General features: G+C 40.3%; 1 non-coding gene across 1 annotated transcript; it reads right to left on the reverse strand.

The window, feature by feature from the left end:
- Positions 1-11082: 11082 nt before the first annotated feature.
- Trnas-cga lies at positions 11083-11157 on the reverse strand. The gene has a single exon. It is a non-coding gene; the product is annotated as a tRNA-Ser (tRNA).
- Between the last annotated feature and the right edge of the window lie 14362 nt (positions 11158-25519).

Below are 25519 nucleotides of genomic sequence, written 5' to 3' on the forward strand. Positions count from 1 at the left end.
GCCATGGCGGGAAAAGTGACCACTGCATATTTTTTGCCCTGAATAGCACTGCTCCTTGTCGAGAAGTGGTCACACTCGTTTTAGTATACAGTATGTCCCCATTGTTGTCAGTGAAATTGGCAAAGGAAGCTTGTTTCGTTGTTTTTCAGCAGAAACTTCCTGGTTTCTGAGTCTTCTGATTCATTTACATTATTCTAGTTACGTTATGCAGACCAATATTTGTTTTTACAATGTCAGTATTTAAACAACTTTTTTTCCTTCAACTATACACTGAAGCGCCAAAGAGACAGGTAAAAACATACAGACATATACACAGGCATAATACGGCACTGCGGTCAGCAGCGTATATATAAGACAAGTATCTGGCGCCGTTGTCAGATTGGTTACTGCTGCTACCATGGCAAGTTATCGACTTAAGTGAGTTTCAACGTGGTGTTACAATCGGCGCACGAATTATTGGACACAGCATCCTCGAGGTAGAGATGAAGTGGGGATTTTCCCTACGACCACATCACGAGTGTACCGTGACTATCAGGAGTACATGAAAAGATCAAATATCCGACATCGCTGCGTCCGGAAAAAGATCGTGTAAGAACGGGGCCAACGACGACTGAAGACAATCGTGCAACGTGACAGAAGGACAACCCTTCGGCAAATTGCTGCAGATATCAATGCTGAGCCATCAACAAGTGTCAGCGTGCGAAACATTCAACGAAAAATCATCGATGTGGGCTTTCGGAACCGAAGGCCCACTAGTGTACCGTAGATGACTGCACGACACAAAGCTTTACGAATTGCCTGGGCCCGTAAACATCGACACTGGGCTGCTGATGACAGGAAACATGTTGTCTGGTAGGACGAGTATCGTTTCAAATTGTATCGAGCGGATGGACATATAATGTTATGGAGGCACCCTCATCAATCCGTGGATTCTGCTTGTCACCAGGGAACTGTTCAAGCTGGTGGAGGCTCTGTAATGGAGTGGGGCAACTGCAGTTGGAGTGAGATGGGAACCCTGATACGTCTAGATACGAGTCTGACAGGTGAGACGTACGTATGTATCGTGTCTGATCACCTGTATCCATTCATGTCCATTGTGCATTTCGACGGACTTGGGCAATTCGAGCAGGTTATTGCGACACTCCACACGTACAGAATTGCTTTAGGATGGCTCAGCGGACACTCTTCTGAGTTTAAACACTTCCGCTGGCCACCAAACTCCCCAGACATGAATATTATTAAGCATATCTGGATGCCTTGCAACGTGCTGTTCAGAAGAGATCTCCACCCACTCGTATACTTAAGGATTTATGGATCGCCCTGCAGGATTCATTCCCTCCAGCACTACTCCAGCCATTAGTCGAGTCCATGCACGTCGTGTTGCGACGCGGCACTTCAGCGAGTTTGCGGGGCCCCTACACGATATTATACAGGTGTATCACTTCCTCTGGCACTTTAGTGTAGTTCCTCGTTATATAGTTCAGGTTGATAGATTCTTCCGTGGAGCAGTAAAGTGTAATTCATTCACACCGTTCTTGTTATCTCACTAGTACCCAGAAAAATACGTTTTTGCAATATCAATATTTAAACAACATTTATTCCTACAAATATAGTTCCTTGTTATATGATTCAGTTTGCCGGCCGGAGTGGCCGTGCGGTTCTAGGCGATTCAGTCTGGAACAGCTTGACCGCTACGGTCGCAGGTTCGAATCCTGCCTCGGGCATGGATGTGTGTGATGTCCTTGGGTTAGTTAGGTTTAAGTAGTTCTAAGTTCTAGGGGACTGATGACCACAGATGTTAAGTCCCATAGTGCTCAGAGCCATTTGAACCATATTTTATGATTCAGTTTGACAGTTTCTTCTGTGGATCAGTAATGGCTTCCGATCGCCAAAGGTGTCCGCACTACTAGTTGGAGAAAGTCATAAACGTATTCAGCCCAGTAAGAGGTACTTACTTCCAAAAAAACACGCAGAATAGAACAGATAAAACTGATTTCTAGAGCCTTTTATATACAAAGTTATCTCCTTTTCTTCTGTACCTTTGTCCCAATATTCAATTACTTAAGTTATTTTATTTATAACCATCTCTATTATGTTATATTTGGCCTTCAGTCTCAAAGTGTACAGGCTCAACACAGGAAGAACGTAGATACAGGAACCGTCGGTATAACACTTGTAAATGTCATAGCTGTGTTGGGAAAGTACCAGAGCTCCAAGCGCTAATAGAAAGCACTCATACTCAAATAGTTATAATCACTGAAAGTTGGCTTAATCCGGATATAAGCTCAGCCGAAATTTTTGCGAAGAACCTAACGGTGTTCCGAAAGAATAGGCTAAACACGGTTGGCGGTGGCATGTTTGTTGTTGTTAGCAGTCGCGAAATTGAAGTAGGTACTTTCTGTGAGTTAGTATGGGCAGAGGACATTGTTGACAACCGGCATAAAATAACAATCGGATCCTTTTACCGACCTCCCAATTAAGATGATACAGCTGCTGAAAGGTTCAAAGAAAACTTGAGTTTGATTTCAAACACGTACCCGACCCATACGATTATAGTTGGTTCTGACTTTAATTTACCCTCGATATGTTTGCAAAAATACATTTTTAATTCCGGAGGTACGCATAAAATATCATCCGAAGCTGTGCTAAACGAATTCTCTGAAAATTATTTCGAGCAGTTAGTTTATGAGACCGCGCGAGTAGTAAAAGGTTCTGAAAACACACTTAACCTCTTAGCAGCAAATAATCCCGAGTTAATGACGAGCATCAAACCCGATGCAAAAAAATTGTTCAAATGGCTCTGAGCGCTATGGGAATTAACATCTGAGGTAATCAGTCCCCTAGAATTTAGAAATACTTAAAGCTAACTAACATAAGGACATCACACACACCCAGGCCCGAGGCAGGATTCAAACCTGCGACGGAAGCGGTCTCCCGAACCCGATGCAGGGATTAGTGAACACAGGGTTGTTGTAGCGAGAGTGAATATTATAACCCCCAAATCCTCCAAACATAAACGAAAAATATACCTATTCAAAAAAAACTGATAAAAATTCACCTGATGCCTATCTCAGAGACAATCTCAACTCATTCCAAATTTGTATCGACAGCAATTGAAAGATTTATACCAAATAAATTAAGATACGACGGGGCCGATCCTCCTTGGTACACAAAACGGGTCAGAACACTGTTGCAGAAACAACGAAACAAACATGCCAAATTTAAACAGACGCGAAATCCCCAAGATCGGCGATCTTTTACAGAAGCTCGAAATGTAGCGCGGACTTTAATTTGACATGCTTATAACAGTTTCCACAGAGAAATTTTGTCTCGAAACCTGGCAGAAAATCCAAAGAGATTCAGGTCGTATGTGAAGTATGTCAACGGCAAGAAACAATCAATGCCTTCTCTGCGCGATAGCAATAGAGATACTATCGAAGACAGTGCTGCCAGAGCAGAGTTACTAAACACAGACTTCCGAAATGCCTTCATAAAAGAAGACGAATTAAATATTCCAGAATTCGAATCAAGAACAGCTGCAACCATGAGTAACGTAGAAGTAAATATCATCGGAGTAGTGAAACAACTTAAATAACTTCATAAAAGCAAGTCTTCTGGTCCAGACAGTATGCCAATTTAGTTCCTTTCAGAGTATGCTGACTATTAGCTCCATATTTAACAATCATATACAACTTCTTCGCTCGACGAAAGATCCGTACCCAAGGACCGTAAAGTTGCACAGGTCACACCAATATTCAAGAAAGGTAGTAGGAGTAATCCGCTCAATTACAGGCTCATATCGTTAACGTCGATGTGCAACAGGATTTTGGAGCATCATGAATTACTTCGAAGAAAACGGTGTATTGACACACAGTCAACATGGATTTAGGAAAACAACGTTCTTATGAAACACAACCAGCTCTCCATTCGCTTACCGAGCGAGGTAGCGCAGTGGTTAGACACTGGACTCGCATTCGGGAGGACGACGGTTCAATCCCGCGTCCGGCCATCCTGATTTAGGTTTTCCGTGATTTCCCTAAATCGCTCCAGGCAAATGCCGGGATGGTTCCTCTGAAAGGGCACGGCCGACTTCCTTCCCCGTCCTTCCCTAATTTGATGAGACCGATGACCTCGCTGTCTGGTCTCCTTCCCCAAAACAACCCAACCCTCTCCATTCGCTTAAAGTGTTGAGTGACATTGACAAGAGATTTCATATCGATTCCGTACTTCCGGATTTACGGAAAGCTTTTGACACTGTACCACACAAGCGGCTTGTAGTGAAATTGCGTGCTTATGGAATATCGTCTCAGTTATGTGACTGGATTTGCGATTTCCTGTCAGAGAGGTCACAGTCCGTAGTAACTGACGGAATGTCATCGAGTAAAACAGAAGTGATTTCTGGCTTTCCACAAGGTAGTGTGATAGGCCCTTTGCTGTTCCTTATCTATATAAACGATTTGGGAGAAAATCTGAGCAGCCGTCTTAGGTTCTTTGCAGGTCACGCTATGGTTACCGACTAACAGTCACCAGAAGATCAAAACAAATTGCAAAACGATTTAAAAAAGATATGTGAATGGTGCGAAAATTGGCAGTTCATCGTAACTAGCAAAAAGTGTGAGGTCATTCACATGAGTGCTAAAAGGAATTCGTTAAACTTCGCTTACACGATAAATCAGTGAAATCTAAACGCCGTAAATACAACTAAATAACTAGGAATTACAATTACGAGCAACTTAAATTAGAAGGAACACACAGAAAATGTTGTGGGGGAGGCTAACCAAAGACTGCTTTTTATTGGCAGGACACTTAGAAAATGTAACAGATCTAATAGGGAGACTGCCTACTCTAAGCTTCTCCATCCTCTTTTAGAATACTGCTGCGTGGTTTGGGATCCTTACCAGATAGGACTGACGGAGTACATCGAAAAATTTCAAAGAAGGGCAGCACGTTTTGTATTATTGCGAAATATGGGGGAGAGTGTCACTGAAATGATACAGGATATGGGCTGGACATAATTAAGAGAAAGGCGTTTTTCGTTGCGACGGAATCTTCTCACGAAATTCCAATCACCAACTTTCTCATCCGAATGCGTGAACATTTTGTTGACACGGACCTACATAGGGAGAAACGTTCACCACGATGAAAGAAGGGAAATCAGAGCTCGTACGGAAAGATATAGGTGTTAGTTCTTGCCGCGCGCTATACGAGATTGGAATCATAGAAAATTATGAAGGTGGTTCGATGAACCCTCTGCGAGGCAGTTAAATGTGAATTGCAGAGTATCCATGTAGATGTAGATGTAATACAAAAGTCCGATTGGAAACGCGTTCTTGCTGCTGCTTAGTGTTTCTTCACATACCAGGACGTGAAGAGGCGTAGAAAATGCGCACGAAAATTGAAAAACATAGGATCCTGTTGCTTTGTCACGGAAAACTGGTCTCTATGTAAAAATTCAGAAAGATGCATCTAATTCCAATACGTTATTTTCTTGTTAACTTACAAATATTTGGACTGATACCTTATAACATGCAATTCTGCGTCACGAGTAAGTATAGGCGTGGATTTGGGGATTTCTAGTAAATTCTGCGCAGCTGTGGCTGGAAGGCAATAGTTAAGGGACCTACTGGCGCATCGAGTGGCAGGCACGGGCATTGTCGGTATTCTGCAAACGATTTTGCGAGGCAAGTTCCCGACACCGCTCGCAGGCTAGAAGCTACGGCCCGGTGGGCACTGTATAGAATTGTTACAAATGTGAAGTAATCAGGTCAGCACAGGGCATCGACGTGCTGTGATGATCCCATGCGTTGCAGTTATAACAGCGCCTAGTGATGTCTGTGTGTAGGGACCGAAGCGGGCTGAGGAAAGCTGACTTTGTAACTATCAAAGAGCACTCCACTTGTACCGCCCAAAGGATCTACTTCAGAGGCGTAGGGAAAGACGTATAAATAAATGAGAACGGACGCTCATAGCAGGTAGTCGTGTCACCGTTTTGTCCGCGTCGGAGAGAATGACGATTGCTTAAGTTGCAAGCCAACCACGACGACCTTTTGGTGATGGATAACGGCGGCCAACCGACCTGCTGAAGCTATCTCCAACCTCCTCCCACGGACGCGTCACTGCTGTGGCAGGGTGCGTCGCACCTTGGAGCTGCACCGGCGCGGGGAGCGAGAGGGTTGCTGCCCTCTTCTCGGTGGGTGACGTCGTCCGGCGGACTGCAAGCTGCCGTCCGCAGAGGCCGGCCCCGGACGCAAACTCGCGGCCTCTCGGGTGCAGATCTGTCTGCCGACACTGAACGAGCTGCCCTGGTCTCACTACAACGACGGCGATCAGCTGCTTCTCTTCACCTCTCTACATGGGATCCATTTCAGGGAGCAGTCAGCCGTGTTCCGGCCATGAACACAATTAACGCATGCGGCGGCCACATAGCCGTGGCACGAGTAAGATCGCAACGTCGGCAAGGCTGAGAAACCAGACACCGACGCTGCAGATTCTATCATTCGCTCACGCTACAAGGCGCCATCGCCGAGTTCAGCGCAAAGCGGACTGTGTACCTTCGATGTAATAAAGTCAATGACACACCTGCCTACGTTTCTCTGCTGGCTTCAGCGTGTCTCATATCTCTCTCCCAAACCGTTGGTGAGAACTGAATTTTTTTGAGTGGTCGCTTTCCCCCTCCCCCTACCCCTCCCTACCCCCTTCCTATGTGTCCCGAGGTGTGGCCCCACAGTGTCAGTATTGGTACTTCACCTAGAAAGGCTGACGACCACCGCTCTAGATGTTATTCTATTCGTACTACGAGGAAGAACAGTGCTTCAAAAATCTGAAACAGTCATGGATGACGTAAACAGTTTCTTATCATCAGTCTCTAGATCATCATGTTATCTGTGCTTTCTGTGCAGGCACAACAGTCATATGATGATATAATACTTTTGTTATTTGGATTTGAGAACAATGGTAAACTGGTGAGAAGTTCGTCCAAGTGATGAGCGGCAAACCGTGAAACAAATGGCTCAAATGGCTCTGAGCAATACGGGCCTTAACATCTGAGGTCATCAGTCCCCTAGACTTACAACTACTTAAACCTAAGTAACCTAAGGACATCACACACATCCATGCCCGAGGCAGGATTCGAACGTGCGACCGTAGCAGCAACGCGGTTCCGGACTGGAGCGCCTAGAACCGCTCGGCCACAACGGCCGGCTAAACTGTGAAACAGATATCTTCTTTCAGGGACGACTTACCTCATTAGATTAAATATGTAACAGAGTTTTTAATACCATACTGGTACAAACCACTGGAGGGCAACGCATAATAACAACTGTGTCTGCTGAAATTGTAGCCGACTTTTGAACCTAAGTGCATTGCACTTGGTTTTCTCACTGTGATTAGGCTACTGTTTCGGTAATTTGTAGTACAACAAACACTTCAGACGAATCTTTCTTTTAAATTACTTCTATGGTGTTTCTGAAATAAACTGCCTAAAAAGCTTTTAATACATTCAATAAATAATGTTAGCCGGGTATGACTTCCTTTTACGTGGCGAGCCACGAAATCAACCTCCTTTGCGAATTTCTTCATCTCAGAGCAGAAGTTGCAACCAACGTCCATACTTACTTGTAGGACATACTATGGTCTCTCTCTTCTCCTGCAGTTTTTATCCTTTACAGGTCCGTCATATGACATGAAATTTCTTTCTCCACGTCTTAACACATGTCCTATCATCCTGCTCCTTCTCCTTATCAATGTGTTCCACATATTCCTCCTCCTCGTCGCTTCTGAGGAGAACCTTATTTCTTATCAGTTTATTAACTCACGACACGCTTCTATAGTAACACATTCAAACATTTCATACCTATTATTTTCCAGTTTATTCACAGTCCATGATGAAGAACCATACAATGCTTTGCACCAAACGTAACTTCTCAGATATTTCTTACTCAGATTAAGGGCTAGGGCCGGCCGTTGGTGGCCGAGCGGTTCTAGGCGCTTCAGTCCGGAACCGCACCGCGCGACTGCTACGGTCGCAGGTTCGAATCCTGCCTCGGGCATAGATGTGTGTGATGTCCTTAGGTTAGTTAGGTTTAAGTAGTTCTAAGTTCTAGGGGACTGATGACCGCAGATGTTAAGTCCCATAGTGCTCATAGTCATTTGAACCATTAAGGGCTAGGTCTAGGACTGCCCTCTGTTCCCTCCGCTCTTTATTTTCTGCTTGCTTAGTTCATCATGAATTATTTTGCTTCCAAGGTAGTAGAAATCGTTCACTTCATCTGCTTTCTGGCCACAAACTTTTATTTCAACTGTATTGGTAATCTCATGTCTGCTACTCTTCGTTAATTTCCACTTTCTTCAGTTTACTGCAAATCCACAGGACGTGGACAACAGTCTACTCAGTCCTTTCAAGAGATACCTATAATTCTGTCTAACTTTCACTTAATTAAGTAATGTCATCAGCGAATCTTGCCATTGACAACCTTTCACAGTGAATTTTATTTTTCACACTGAATTTTAATCGCAATACTGAACGCATCTTTAGTTCCCTTTCTGTTTCTTCTATGTACAGATTAAACAGTAGTAACGAAGGACTTCATGTCCGAGCACTTCCCTTTTAGTCTTCTATTCTTGTTTTTTTTTTTTTTTTTTCTTCACTCTTGTACATATTGCATTTTATTCGTCTTTTTCTATAGCTTTTCCTACTTTCCTGAGAACTTCGTACGTCTTGCTGCTATGTACCCCGCCGTAGGCTTTTTCTAGGTCTACAAATCCTACGAACTTACACTGTCTAGTTTTCATTATCAAGCGCAACGTCAGCGCTACCTGTTTGATGCCTTTACTTTTCCTAAAACCAGAGTGATCGTCATCGAATAGCTCTTCAGTTTTCTTTTCCATTGGTCTGTGTATTCTTGTCATCACCTTCGAGGAACTATCTGTTCAACTGATTGTGAGATTGTTCTCGCGCTTATTTTCCCTTGCTATCTTCGGGACTGTACGAATGCCTAATAGTACCGGTATGTCTCCAGACTCACAGATGGTACATAAAAAGTAGAACAGTCGTTTGGTTGCCACTTCCTCCAGCCATTTTAGAAGCTCAGGGGTCTGTTATCCATGCCTTCTGCCTTATTTGAAAGCAAGTCATCCAGTGCTTTGTTAAAGTCTAGTACTGACTCCTCCATGTTATCTTGTGCTTAACAATTGAAGATAGTATAAAACAAACACCGATACTGCCATGTCATTTAAGAATTTCGATAAATCTATGAGAGATGTTTGAAATACTAAGGAGAAGACATACATAAAATAGAAAAAGGTGTAACACATAGTTACTCTGCAGTTTCAACGCAAACAGTATATTGGCAATGACAGTAGAAAATCAAATTACCAAGAATACAATTAAATCCGCAGCTTATGAAATAGAGTTGCTCAGCTTGTATGTACAAATGCAGCAAGTCCTGTAGCACAACATGGATATAAATACAAAGAGAATACACTAGAGAGCTAAGATTAGCTCGGGGGTATACGTGGTGAAGAATATAAAGAACTGCGTAAAGGAATAACCACGTTAATTAATGCAGAACTTAAAAATAAACAAAGTACATCTACATCTACGTACATACTCCGCAACCCATCATACGGTGCTTGGCGGAGGGTACCCTGTACCACAACAAGTCCTTTCCTTTGCTGTTCCACTGCAGATAGAGCGGTGGAAAAACAGCCATCTATATGTGTCCATTTGAGACCTAATTTCTTGTTTCTTATCTTCGTGGTCCCTACGCGAAATGGATGTCAGCTTCAAATGTCGGTTCTCTAAGCTTTCTCAGTATTGTCCTGCGAAATGACTGTCTTCTTCTCTCCAGGGATTCCCACTTGAACTCCCGATGCATGCTGGACGAATCCACCGGTAACAAATGTAGCAGCTCGCCCCCAATTCAGGGGATCCCAAACACTCGAGCAGTACTCTGTAAGAGGTCGAACCAGCGTCCTATATGCGGTCTCCTTTACAGATGAACCACATTTCCTAAAATTCCTCCAATAAATCGAAGTCGGCCATTCGCCTTCCCAGTCACAATCCTTACATGCTCGTTTCATTTCATATCTCTTCGCAACGTTATACGCCCAGATATTTAAACGGTGTGACTGTGTCAAGCAGGACATTACTAAGGCCGTATCCGAACGTTTGGGATTTGTTTTTCCTACCATCCACAGTAACTTACTTTTTTCAACATTAAGAGCCAGCTGTCACTCATCAGACGAACTAGAACTTTTCATTTCATTAACCATCAGCAGGATCCCATCCTTTCATGATAATTACCGAAAAAGTGGTGAGTGAAAGAGGTCGTTCAATGAAGATGAAGAAATAATTACATTTGCTGATAAATTAAATGAAGTAATTCATGAAATTAGGTTCAGTAGTAATTAAAGTTCTTTGTGGATTGTAGTATCTCTACGTCTACATCTACATACATACTCTCGAAGCCACCGTAAGATGCGTGGTGAAGGGTACCCTGTACCACAGCTTGTCATTTCGCCTCCTGTTCACTCGTAAACAGAACGAGGGAAAACCGACTGTCTGTACGCCTCCGTACGAACCCTAATTCCTCTAATTTTATCTTCGTTGTCCTTACGAGCGATATATGTTGGCGGGAGCAGAATCTTTCGGCAGTCAGCATCAAACGTCGGTTCTCTAAATTATCTCAGTAGTGTTTCCCGAAAGGAATGGCGCCTTCCCTCTAGCGCTTCCCATTTTAATTCCCGAAGATCTCCGTAATACTTAAGTTTTGTTCGAACCTACTGGTAACAAATCTAGCAGCCCTCTATGTCTTCGCTCAATCCGACATGGTACGGATCCCGAACACTCGAGCAGTACTCAAGAACAGGTCGCACCAGCGTCCTGTATGCGATCCTCATTACAGGTGGATCACTCTTTCCTAAAATTCTCCCAATATACCGAAGTCGACATTTGGCTTCCCTACCACAGTTTTCACATGCTCGTTCCACCTCATAACTATTTGCAACGTTAAGTTCAGATTGGGATTTTCACTCTCCAGCGCAGTGTGCGCTGATATGAAACTTCCTGGCAGATTAAAACGGTGCGCCGGACCGAGACTCGAACTCGGGACCTTTGCCTTTCGCGGGCAAGTGCTCTACCAACTGAGCTACCCAAGCACGACTCACGCTCCACCCTCACAGCTTTACTTCTGCCAGTACCTCGTCTCCTACCTTCCAAACTTAACAGAAGCTCTCCTGCGAACCTAGCAGAACTAGTACTCCTGAAAGGAAGGATATTGCGGAAAGGCAAAGGTCCCGAGTTCGAGTCTCGGTCCGGCACACCGTTTTAATCTGCCAGGAAGTTTCATATCAGCGCACACTCCGTTGCAGAGTGAAAATTTCGTTCTGGAAACATCCCCCAGGCTGTGGCTAAGCCATGTCTCCGCAATATCCTTTCTTTCAGGAGTGCTAGTTCTGCAAGGTTCGCAGGAGAGCTTCTGTTAAGTTTGTAAGGTAGGAGACGAGGTACTGGCAGAAGTAAAGCTGTGAGGGCAAGGCGTGAGTCGTGCTTGGGTAGCTCAGTTGGTAGAGCACTTGCCCGCGAAAGGCAAAGGTCCCGAGTTCGAGTCTCGGTCCGGCACACCGTTTTAATCTTCCAGGAAGTTTCTTACGTCCAGATATTTAAACGACTTGACTGTGTCAAGCTGGACACTAGTAATACTGTATCCAAGCATTATAGGTTTTTTCTTCCTACTCATCCGTTTTAACTTACTTTTTCCACACTCAGGGCTAGTTTCCATTCATCACACCAACTGGAAATTTTGTCTAAGTCGTCTTGTATCTTCCTACAGTCATTCAGTTTCGACACCTTACCGTACACCATGGCATCAGCACCAGACAACCGCAGACTCCTGCCATCCTGTTCACGAAATCATTTATGTATATAGACAACAACAAAGGTCCTATCACACTTCCCTGGAGCACTTGTCTGTGATGAACACTCGCCGTCAAGGGCAACATACTGGGTTCTATTTCTTAAGAAGTCTTGAAGCCACTCACATATCTGTGAACTTACTCCATATACTCGTGCCTTCGTTAAAAGCCTGCTGTGGGGCAGTGTGTCGAACGCTTTCCGGATATCTAGAAATATGGAATCCATCTGTTGCCCTTCACCCATATTTCTCAGTATAACATGTGAGAAAAGGGAAAGCTGAGTTGCGCACTAGGGATATTTTCTAAAATCACGCTGTTTCGTGACATCTAATTAGTAATACAAAAGTTATTTGATAGTAAAATGCTTATGCTATTTCAACCAAATTAATTTTTATAATTTTATGTTATGCATTTTGCAAATATTTAATGTGTCACTGATTTTGTAAGACTGGCACCACCAAAGTGCCTGTTGTTAGTTAATGAAGTCATTACAAACTTTCCTGAGATACATTTACCACGAAACAGTGACTTGTCTTGGGTATTTGATTCACTGAACATGACATTATTGCAGCACTTTGGGTCGGATATTAATAGTTAATAACTATTATTGGTTTCCATTAAGTGCAAGTAATTTCAGTATATTACCAATTACTTTAATAGTGTTCATGTTTTACGTGGTTTTACATGTAAACTCGAGCGCAAATAATACACACTGTGTCTCCAAATTAATTAAGACATTCACGCCATGTTTGGCTTATGTGACAGATAAAATCACGAAGTTACATATGTGTGTGTTCCACGTTGTAGTGAGTGAATCATGATGACAACGATTCAAGAAAAGCCTCAGTGTTTTGAAAGATTTATTCAGGCCAAATTGGACACTCAGGTTCAAAGGAACTTCCAAACGCTGTACAGGAAGCAGCTACCCTCGGGGACGTCGATACGCCGAGAGGAAGCGTTAATGTGGAGCATCACACTCGACAACCTGGAAGAAATGAAGCCGACACAGAACGGACACCGTTAGCTCTTCATCGTCCACCACAGAAGTTCGTTCGGATGGCGTCGCAGGAGCTGCAAACCCCTATGGCAACCGTGCACTGGGTCCTTCGGAAACGTTTAGAGATGTATCCATACCGACTGCAGCAGTTGCACTCATTGAAACCAGACGACAAGCCACAATGTACGCAGTTCGCTGCGGGCGTTCTTCTCCGTGTAGAGGAGAATGGAAATTTTCTAAACCACTTACCATTTTCTAACGAGGCATTATTCCACGTGTGTGGTAAGGTAAACAAACACAATGTTCACATCTGCGGCACTGCCAATCCGTATTCTGTGACGAAAGGGATACGTAAGAGCATGAAAGTAACTGTGTGATGCTGTTTGATAGCTGATCGCATTGTGGGGCAAATTTTTTCTCATAAAAAAGTTAATTCTAGCAATTACGATTTGTATAATCCATCCAACCGGTTTGCAACGAGATTTTACTTTAACCTAGTTTCGACACCGACTAAGGGACTATTCTCAGAAAATCCGAGCAATTATCTAAAATAATTACAAAACCATTTACATAGAGAAAAACCAGATATAGAGAACAGTTATACGGAACAGATTTATGAGGAGAGTATACTTATACGTAGTAACTGATGAACAGATTTACGACCAAATGCTCTCGTCACATAAAAAACCTGAGAGGAAGATAGTATTTAAACCATATAAATAGTATACAGCATGATTCAGAAGAGATGGTTAATAATTCACACGTAGAAGGTACAGTCAAAAGTATTTAAAAAGCTCCAATAAAAATAGTCCACAAATTAACCGTTACCGAGGTACGCATTAATTCGAATTGGAAGCCAACCTTAAACGCTCCTGGATACCGCAGTATTTGCGTTGGTATCTCAAGGTTTGGGATCAACTATCTGCTTATTTACGATAGCACAACTATTTCCCTTTCCCACTCCGTGCACTGTGCCATACCGGCCTCACAATCAGTTGCGAATTTGTAGGCGCCATGGACATGAAGAGTACAGTGACATGCACTTCATGTATGGTAAAACGAACGGCAGTGTCCTTGAGGCTGCACGATTGTATGAAGAAGCTTTTCCTCTGTGTATGCAGCACGACAGGCGCACATTTAGCAGGTAACATCAGCGCCTTAGAGAAACTGTGAATTTAGCATATCATGTACAAGGAGATCGACCCAGATTCATGTTTAGGAAAGGGTGTTACGCATTGTACACGAACGTCCGATTACTTCAACAAGGAGGATTGCTACCCAAGAGCGCGTCCTGAGTCATAGCAGCGTATAGTGGATTTTACATCGGCAAGTACTCTATTCATGTCATCTCGAGCGTGTGCGTATACAGACTTTCCTCCTAGAGAGAATTTCTGCCAATTGGTGCAGTAACACTGTACCCTGAATCCCTTGTTTGTAAGCAGTATTCTACTCGTATTCACGGATGAGTCTGGTTTACCCGTTACGACAATTTTAACTACCATAAACGTCACATTTGGGCCGATAGCAATGCTAATACAACACACGTATCGTGACATCATCAACGTTATACCTGGGTAGGACTGCTCGGAGACCGCATAACTGAACCACATTTCCTACCACAGAGACTAACCGGACAGCATTGTATGTGGTTTCTGCGGTTTATAATGTTGTGCCCTGCCCGCAATGTAATAACATACTATTTTCTTTTTCTATCGGAATATTAAGGTTTAAGGATATAATTTAACCATTGAGTCAATGAACTGCGCTGCAAATCAGCGAATATGTACTCCCAGAACAATGAGAGTGGGGTATCATTATCATCTGTATTTTGTTCTGTATAAGAATGCGCGTTCGTCTTTTCTTTCTCTTCTTTAATTGCGCGCCTTTCCGACAGCATCGTACGCAATCAGACCCCTATTTTCTTCCATTTTGTTCGAATGACCTAAACTTGTAGGCAAAGGTCCCGAGTTCGAGTCTCGGTCGGGCACACAGATTTAATCTGCCAGGAAGTTTCATATCAGCGCACACTCCGCTGCAGAGTGAAAATCTCATTCTCTAAACTTGTATTCCTGCTGCGAAATTATATTATCATTCTATTATTATCGCCAATTGCGAGTACTAATATGACCTTTTTATGAATGCTTTATTCTTTAGCTCCAGAGTTGAGCTAAGATTACTGTAATTTCCAAGTATTTTGCCGAAATACGGCAAAATTGTTTGTTATGTTCAAGACTGTGGGAATTATTCACAAAATGTTAGATTTCTGTACAAATTATTTACTTAGTTAAATAATAATTGTTTAATTTAATATTTCTTCTTTCATTTCGTAATAGTAGTACCAAATTTCCAATATATAAATGTTATAGCCTTTTTTTATGGTGCCAACGCGATACTCACGAGATTAAATAAAATTATTCTGAATTTCTCGCGTGGCGAGAAGACAGGAATTTCCCTGAGATTACAAAAAGAAAAAAATACAAATTAACCGTTTTTCAGCACGCTGCTTGCCTACTGATCTTCACTTCAAGCAAAAAACGTAAAAAGAGTAAAATAAATTAAGAAGTGAAATGATAAATTTGAGCGTTCAATAGTATTGCGTGCGTTTTCTGAGCAAAAGAATGTTTATTATGAAGTCAAAACAAGTGGCGTGTGTGTGAAATATCTAATTCATTTACTTTTAATTAAGGATAAGAAGTGATACCCCTAATTATTCCGCGTACTAATAGTTGTGGGTGAATATTTAAGTATTAAAAGTAACTAGTGTCGTGCGTATATTTAAATAATAGTAGAACAGAAATTTAATTGGGATACATTAAATTTGAAGAAATATTGCTTAACAGTCATTCAATTTCTGAACTATTGCCAATATGGATAAGCTTAGGGGTCATCCATCGTAATTTACGCTAGCCGAACCATAAATTTCCACAGTTCCATAATAATATTCACCCATATTTATAAAATATACCATAGTCAAAAAGATTCAGTATAGATTTCTGCGGAGGATGCTTCCTGATGTTCATGATGATGTCCCACTGAACCAACTCCTGAACCTATAGTTCATAAATGACGGTGCTCCAGCACATTTTCATTTACGAGTGCGCCAACTTCGAACTCGGACGGATGGTCAGCACTGGATAGGTAGAAAAAGGCCTGTGCCATGGCCTCCAAGTCTCTGGATTTAAATCCCATGGATCTATGGGGGGGGACATGTCAAAATCCTGGTCTACGCTAGCGAGGTCAACTCTCTTGCCGAATTGCACTTGCGGATTGAAGCGGCCTTCCAGCACTTACAAAGCTAATATGTAATAAACTATCAGCCTCGATTACGGTGACGAAACCAACCTATACCTAGGTTTCAGCCAAAGTAATTGAGCCTTCTTCAGAAGATAAACCTGATTCTGTAATATGTCTACGAGGACATGGTCTAGAAATAAAACTAAAACAGCCTGAATAGGTGGGGTCACATTTAAAAAAACGCGGTACATAGGTACTGAGTCACCACCAAGACTTAACTTAAGCTCCGGCGAGCGCCTCGTCTCCATGGACACCGTGCGGTGGGCCTCGGGACCTCACGTGAAACTCCTTCAGCCTCCAAGGTTTCGAAAAAAACTTCGCCTGTTTGGCGCATATTTGGCGAGAAACTTTTGTGCCCTCTGCCGTTTTCTGTTGAAACCATTCCAGCATGGCTTGAATCAGGTCTGCATATGTACACATATTTACAGCCTTCCGCTTTGACAAACTTTCATTTGAGGGAGAACTGCCAGCAAAGTTTGTGGTTGTCTTTCCGAATATCGCGTATCACAGTTTTACTCACATTGTAAATGAATGCCAGATTTTCCCTTCGTCGAGTTTGCGTGTTATTTCAAGTTTCTCCTGTATCGTTAACTCAACGCGTTTTCGCTTTTCAGACATTTTTCGGCGCTAGCAGATGCCAGTTACTACGTACTGCAACAATTTCAGTCCAGCCTTGCAGTGGTTGCCGGCCGCGGTGGTCTAGCGGTTCTAGGCGCGCAGTCCGGAACCGCGCGACTGCTACGGTCGCAGGTTCGAATCCTGCCTCGGGCATGGATGTGTGTGATGTCCTTAGGTTAGTTAGGTTTAAGTAGTTCTAAGTTCTAGGGGACTGATGACCACAGTAGTTAAGTCCCATAGTGCTCAGAGCCATTTGAACCATTTTGCAGTGGTTGAGCCACACATTGTTTACTGTACTCGTGTAGTAAAGTGTGGTTATCGCTCACCCGTAAACACTCCCGGATTAAAGAAAAATTTTCAACGGATAAAAAGTGGAGAAACAGGCTGTGGATAACACACAAAGTAGATAATCAGCCCGCGGGTAATCCGGAGTTTACTGTATACCCTACCAGGTCTGGTAAGAACATCAGACACAACCCATACTAAAGCACTCCGATGGCCGTTCTGGCTGCCACAGGAAATTGGAGCTTTATTTACATAACCACCTATGGTGTGAACGCGTTCGGCGTTACGTTGACATCGGACGCTATATCCTAAATGCTCCACTTTTTTTTTAACTGCCAGTATGCAAGAATGTATAAAATCTTTATTACAAAATGATACATAACTGGCTCCCTACGGGGTACCATTATCATGTCGTGACTTGAATCATTAACGCTACAAGCGTATTTTATATATGTATTTACAAATAGGAGGTCATTAAATTAGCACATAACTACAACAACACAAAGATTAATAGTTTAGAATATACGTAAACTTGTCTGTATTACACAATTCGAATATATTTAAATACTGTCATTTACACTAGGTATATGTGTAAAATTGGCATGAAATCTGTGAACTTTACAATAAACAAGTTCATCTTGAGTTAGTTTCATGTCCCACGGACCTTTTGTACAGTTAATCGTAATGATGTTGAACAAGTCATTTCCCAAACATATTACACATTCATATGTCAGTATGGCTACATGTTGACCACTTACTTTCTTTGTACTGATGTGAGTTATTCCTACCCACCAAGTTATACACATTGCGGAAACAGAAATTATTCTGCGAAACAGATGGAGCTGTCAAGAATAAATATTCTCAATTTATTGTCAAATTTAGCTTTGCTCTCTGATGGTCATCTTATATCATTGAGTAAATGATTACAAAGTTTGGTGGCAGCTTTGTGCACTTTGTGCGAAAGACTACCTTAAAGTGGAGTAATGCAACGCATTTTTTTCTTCTGGTGTTGTAATTATGTGCATCACTGTCCCTTCTGAACTTCAGTGGATTTATTTACAACTTCATGAAGGAAAAAGTAAACTGTGAGGCTGTTGTCAAATGCCTAACTCCCTAAGCAACTCTTTTCAAGATGGTCTTGGATGAGGACCACACATTATTCTTACTGCATATTTGCGAGCAATGAACACTTTATTTCTTGAAGTTGAGTTACCCCAGAAATCATTCCATATGACAATATGCAAAAATAAGTCAATTTATTGATTTATCTCTCGCCAGGATTTGCAATGAGTTGCAGGATTTGCAGTGAAAGTGCACATGTTGCTAAACTAATTTCTTTTTTGAATTCCTATAGTTTCACTCCTAGTTTTATTTCCTCACCATGTGTTACACTTACAATTTGAGTAGTACCTCCAGATGTGCAGAATTAAATATGTTGTGTCTTTTTGAAATTTTGGGTGAGACCATTCACAGAAGACCATTCAATAATAGTTTTAAGAACATTATGTACCATTTCTTCTGTAACAGTATGTACATTTGGATGATTACAGTACTGCTGTCATCCAAAAAAGGAAATAGTTCTGCTTCCTATGTATTAGGTCACTTAGATATCTGAGAAATAATAGTGGACCTAAGAGATAGCATTGTGGAATCCCATAAGTGATTAGTCTCCATTCAGACGAATTCCCTTGGCTACATTGGTTGAATTATGAAGTATAACTGACAGCATTCTTTTAGTTAGATATTACACTAGTCACTGCTTGACTATACCATCAGTTCATTACCTGGTGCTATTATATTTAGTAGTCGTAAAATTCGACAAGTGAATGTGTAACCTACCCACAAAATAGAAATAAATAATATGGATAATGATTCTGATTTAGTGTAACCTCAAAATAAAATTCTTTCACAGTGTAACCTCCACACAAAATTCTTTTACACTTATAACCTCGCTACAAAATTCTTTCTGATTTAATCTAAGCTCAAAATTCATTCACATTTAGTGTAACCTCACAAAAGTAAAATTCCTTAACCTCTCAACAGTAAAAATTATAATTATGTCGTTCACATTCAGTGTAACGTCCCAATAAAAAAATAAATTCAGTAACCTAGTAATAAAACAATGTAACTAACCTCTCAATTAAATTGTCGCTAACTTATGATTTTTCAATAATTCACTGTGAATTTAAGCTGGTAAATTTTGGACGACAGCAGTGCTGCGTCATGGCCCTGAAAGATCATTCTGAATAAAAAAGGAAAAATTCTTACCTCAATGAAGTCGCCGGATATATCTGCTCTTACAATAATTTTTTCCGGCACAGCTCTGTGCAATGCTGGCCGACCTATCTGTCGTTTATGAAAGGGAGCAACTGATTTTTCTATTGCAATAATCGGGATGATCATGGATGGGAGAAATTAGTGAATTCTTTAAATTGAAATGAATGGTTGTTAAAAGTTACTTTTTATGACGAAGATTATTATTAAGAAATTTTTTAAAACATTTACATGGGACTTGAGGTAACATTACTACATATGCGCGAGGCTGCTTTTCACCTTATACAATAATACTCAGGCTCCGGCATTGCTGCACCGCGACCGGCCCAGTCAACACGATACACCACAGCAGACCAGAGCACACTCCAGACGAGCAACAACTTACTGCTGCAGCTACACAGTTCCTACTGCAGTCAACACTGCTCTCTGGTCAGAGACCTTGCATATCGCAGGCAGCGCATGAGCAATATATCGAAATTACGACTGCTTGGACCTCTTACATAACCCTCCACTGGGGGGGGCAAAAATTTGGCAGCGATGGTGAGTCAATTGGACTTGCCGTGAGCAACAAATTTTTCCAAAATCTACTTAATTAAGTAAGTTTACAGACACAGAGTATATAAGTGCAGAACATGAAATGAAATAGAGTGCACATGCACTGAGTACAGAACATATCAAGCAATGACAAAATGTATACGAAATGAGTACAAAACACATTAACAAATGTCATAAAATGCACATGCACTGTTTATTTTTTTTTACCATTTTAGAAGAACTAGGATACGCAATGAGTACAAAGCATATTAATAAATGACATAAAGCGCTCAGGCACTGTATTTATTTTTTTTACCATTTTACAAGAACTAGGATAGGAAAGGGAAGGATTGCATCATGGTTGTGGCACAGTAGGTTGCACGTAGCTGCACTGAAAGTTCATATCTTTCTATAGAAGCACAACACCAAGTGAGACAATCTGAAGTTCTCTTCCCTGAAGTATGAATCAGTGTCGCCAAGACACTGAAATGTCGTATTAATATTCAATGTTATCATTTTGGTAGTACATTAGGGACACCAAACAGTGGGACCATAATAACATCTCCATTGTTCAAGGTGGTGGACAGCATGATGTGTCAACACCACACTCTTGTAAGGTACACCAAAGTAGAATTAGTGCGAAAACCAAATATAGTGCTCCATGATCATGAGGGTAGACAGGACAAACGGCTATTGTAATAATTTCTGGTAATTAGGTCAGAAGGTGAAGGACATTAAGTCTTATGCTAATCATCATAGAGAATTACACTAGTCTATTAACCAATTTGAGTAACTGTTGGCACTCATTGCCTAGTTACTAAATATTTCTCTACTATGTATGGAGTATTACAGAATATTATTCATAAGTCATCTGATTACACTAAATATTGGCACTCATTGGCCAGTTACAAACCATATTTATGCATTATTCATAAGTCATCATTCAAAACAAGAGTTAATTAATGGCATAGCATTAACATAATTCATCTAGTTATAGTAGTCATTTGCATTCATTGGCCAGTTACTAAATATTTTTATGCATTGTTCAGAAGTCATCATTCAAAACAGGAGTTAATGAGTGTAGCATCAAGCTACTGGTATTCGTATATAACATCATGTAAGTGACATAAGACAAATTTAAAATATAAGAAACAGTGGCATTCATTGGCGAGTTAAAAAGTATTCATATAGTTTTATAAAACATTATTCAGTATTATTCAGAAGTCATCATTCAAAATGAGGGTTAATTATTGGCATAGCGTTTATAGAGTATAACAAAAATATTATTTACAGAAATTATTGGCATAGCATTTATACATTATTACAAAACATCATTCAGTATTACTCAGAACTCATCATTCAAGTGACATAGGACATATTTAAAATGTAACACACTATAACTAATACTCAAGGTCTATGGCTAGAAAACATCATTCAGTATTACTCAGAACTCATCATTCAAGTGACATACGACAGATTTAAAATGTAACACACTGTAACTATTACTCAAGGTCTGTGTTCCAATAATACATAGATACAATGGATTCAATACATCTGACAAATCTGCATTATATTTAGTACTATAAATATCTCTTAAACTAGTAGCATTATTTGGGACTGGTAATACATTTTTTTCTTTTTTGTGTGCTAGCAATGCATTGCGTTGGGATCGATAATTAATTGCTGGGGCATGAAAATATTTGCTTTTGACTTATTGCTGCAAATAAGGATTAGTAACATCATTCGTCATGAGTCAGCTGAAGCAAGGTTATGAAACAAGCAGAGTATATGTGATCACATTCATGAATGACACACACAAATGGGTAAAAAAAAATGCAAGTACTAGAACAGGTTCAATAACTAACTGTTTATAGCACATTACTTTCATGAATAGCTTCTCCTGGAAAAAATACAAAATGGATTATTAAGCTGAAAGAAGAAACGCATATTATGCTGAAAAGTAGTGAACTTCGAATTAACAGGTAATGAAACGTGTACTCAATATGTATGTACTCTAGCTGTCCTCTCCAAAACATTCAGTCATTATACCATGCGACATAAGACATACTGTCAAAACGAACTGCAACAATTACTTAAATAACTACATAGCATTTCTTAACTAACAGTAAATATATAAACTTCATCATTATTCTCATCTGCAAAGAAAAACTTAAAAGTGGTGCGTTAAGTGGCCATATAAAATTCATCACTATCATCACCTGCAAAGAAAAGCTTCATTATTCATATTACCATATTCTTCATATAATTATTCATCGTCATTCATTATCATCTGCAAAAAGACACTTCATTATTCATTATTCATATTACCATTTACTTCATACAACTATTCATAGTATAGAGTTTCTTATTTCTAGCATATTTCATCACTAAAACTAAGATGTGTAGTTCTGTCTGACATCCTGCATCAATCGGCTCGTATTCTGAAAGAAAAAAATTAGTTAAGACTGCTATCATACGATGTGTATAGTATATTATTGTTAATGCTTGTTAATTCTGAACCATTTACTCTTCATCACAAGGTATTCCATTTTCTTTCGTTCATTCCGAAGGTCAAATTCCCATTTCATAGTAATCCACTGTGGTTTGTTTAATTTATTTATTTCACACGTTATTGCTTTCTGAAAATGATGAATAAGGATTAATATCTTGCATTTAAATCATATACCCATTAAATAAAAACTTGTTTCTAGTGATATAATTAAGCATACAGCATAGCATGACAGGAAACGTATTATGTCAAAAACATAGACAGTTTTCAAGTGCAAAAAATGTACACAGAGTATCATAATGTAGTAGCAAAATAATGTAAAATAGTCACAATGTTGAGATATCATAAGGCAAAATGTCAAAGTCAACTGGTGTTTGTTATATCTTAATGACTTTGTAGTGCATACAAACAAAACAGGAAAACAATCATACATACACGAAAAATGGAAAATGTGCACGGTCTGATATATAACGACAAGAAATGACTTTCTTTGTGTTCAGCTTGTATGTTGTGTAGTTGATAGAGGCGAGAGCTCAAGACTTTAATGGAGAAAGAATTTGATAAAATTAATATGTCACTAGATAGAATTGCATAATTGGTCATAAAATATGTAAGTTTATCTGGAAAAATGTGCACAGTCTGATGTGTAACGACAAGAAAAGCGACCTGCTAACCTTACCTTGCCGGGCACTTGCCAAAAAAATATATGATAATCATCAGTAAGTGTTCATACAAAAATCTGCAAATGGCATTACAGTGTGATAAATCATAAAGTATGTTCATTCAATAAAGGGTTTAATATTGGAGACATGGTGATTGCCTTTACTTTTTCTGGTTCTCAGAGTTTCGATGTGTACTACATTGGGGTGAGGAATGCTGCGAATTCTGTATGGACCTGCATATAGAAGCTCAAATTTACTGCATCTACTCTTTCCTCTGCTGGATAAAGAATGTGTGCGTACTAATATCTTCTGTCCAATGTGAAAGCCACGGCGTGTACAAACCTATTTTTGCTGTCTTCTCCGGCGCTCTGCGGCACGTTTGGTGTTGTTCAGCACAATGTCAATTATTTCATGGTGTCGTAGTCGACGAGATGTAGGAAAGGATACCAATTCTTTAATTTTGTTAGGTGGTTCAACGTTTTTAAATATAACAGTCGGAGATAGCATAGTAGATTCATTTGGTTTTGAGTTGATTACATCCTGGAATGAGAGTATGTGTGTGTCCCAATCAAAATATTTTTTTATGGCAGTATATTCTACATAGTTTACCAATTTCTTTCATTAGACGCTCACAAGGGTTCGAAGAAGCGTGATACTTGGATATATAGATCGGAGAAATGTTTCTTGCTCGTAACATACGTGTCCATATTGCAGATCGAAACTGTGGTCCATTGTCGGAAATTACTTTCAATACATGCCCTACATGAAATAGAAAATGTTTTATAAATGCATTCGAAATCCATTTAGCAGTAGCTTTGCGTAATGGAGTGAAGGTTACAAATTTCGAAGTGAGTTCAACAGCGACAAAGATGTAACAAAAACCTCTATTAGATCTGGGAATCGGACCAAAAATGTCTACAGCGGCCATGTGTCTCAATTTAACAGGTACACTGGAATGTAACGGAGGAATATGTGAAGTCGTGTCTGACTTAGCTTTCTGCCAGATTTTACATGACGCTAAAACTCGTCGAATACGTTTCTCCATGTTGGCAAAATAACAGTTCTGTCTCAGTATAAGAAAACATTTTCTGGCTCCATAATGTGCGTAACTTAAATGAGTATACCAAATTAATTTGTTAACAAGCTCGTCAGGAATGCACAGTAACCAATTTTTGCTGTCAGGGTCAGAGCGGCGAAACAGAATGTTATTGCGTACAGTGTAATGGTTTCTAATGGTAACATTATTCCTATCTTGCCAAAGGTGTTTAATTTATTTCCATACGTTGTCTTTACTCTGCTGTTGTGCTATGTCTCGTAATGACGACGAAATGAAATTTTCGAATGCAACTTGTTGAATATAGATGACGCTAAAATTTGCTTGGCAGAAGTTGGTTGCGATGTCTTGCTGATTGTTGCTGAGAGAACGGGATAGTGCGTTTGCTACAATATTTTGTGTACCGGGAACGTGAACAATTGTAAAATTAAATTCCTGTAAATAATCTGTCATGTGTAAATTTTGCTGAAAGTAAAAACTGTATCGCTCTATGATCTGTGTAAACGGTCGTATGTCTTCCATAAAGAAAATGCCGAAATCTCGTAAATGCCCATACAACACATAATGTTTCAAGTTCTGTGACAGAATAATTGCGTTCAGCAGGTGACAGAATGCGACTCGCAAAGGCGATGTTTTTAAATACTGTAGAACCATCTTCTTCAATTTCCTGAAAAATGTGTACACCTAAAGCAGTGTTACAACTGTCGGTGGCAATGGAAAAATTTCTTGTAAGATCTGGATGTGATAAAAGTGGTGCATTCAATAAAGCTTGTTTCAGATTGACAAATTCATAATGTGCTTGGCTATCCCAGGACCAAATAGTGTTTTTACCCGTCAATTGACATAATCTAGGGGTGTCTAAAGCAGAGTAATGAATAAATTTACGAAAAAAGTTAATTAAACCCAAAAAGCTACGTAGTTGTTTCTTCGACGTAGGTACAGTAATGTCACGTAAAGCTTGAAGTTTTTCCGGGTCAGGCGCAATGCCTTCTGCTGAAATTACATGTCCAATTAATTTTTATAGAAGTTTTGCCAAAGTGCGATTTACTGAGATTAACTGTGAGTCATATGCACGAAAAGTTCGTAACAGTTGTTCAAGAATGAAATTGTGTTCAGACCAGTAAGCTTCTGCAATAAGAATGTCGTCTACATACGTTGTGATTCTGTCTTTTAATTCTGTCAGAGGTATAGTATTCAAACCGCGAATAAATGCTGCTGAAGAAATAGTTAAACTGAACGGTAATTTACAAAATTGATAACAGTCACCAAGACAGAGAAAAGCCGTGTACTTTCTGCAGTTCGGATGGAGCTGAATTTGCCAAATTCCCGATTTCAAATCTAATGTGGAATAAATAGCAGTACCATGAAATTTCTGTAGA

This window comes from Schistocerca piceifrons, chromosome 1 (genome assembly GCF_021461385.2).
Source record: "Schistocerca piceifrons isolate TAMUIC-IGC-003096 chromosome 1, iqSchPice1.1, whole genome shotgun sequence".
In the NCBI taxonomy this organism is placed as follows: Eukaryota; Metazoa; Arthropoda; class Insecta; order Orthoptera; family Acrididae; genus Schistocerca; species Schistocerca piceifrons.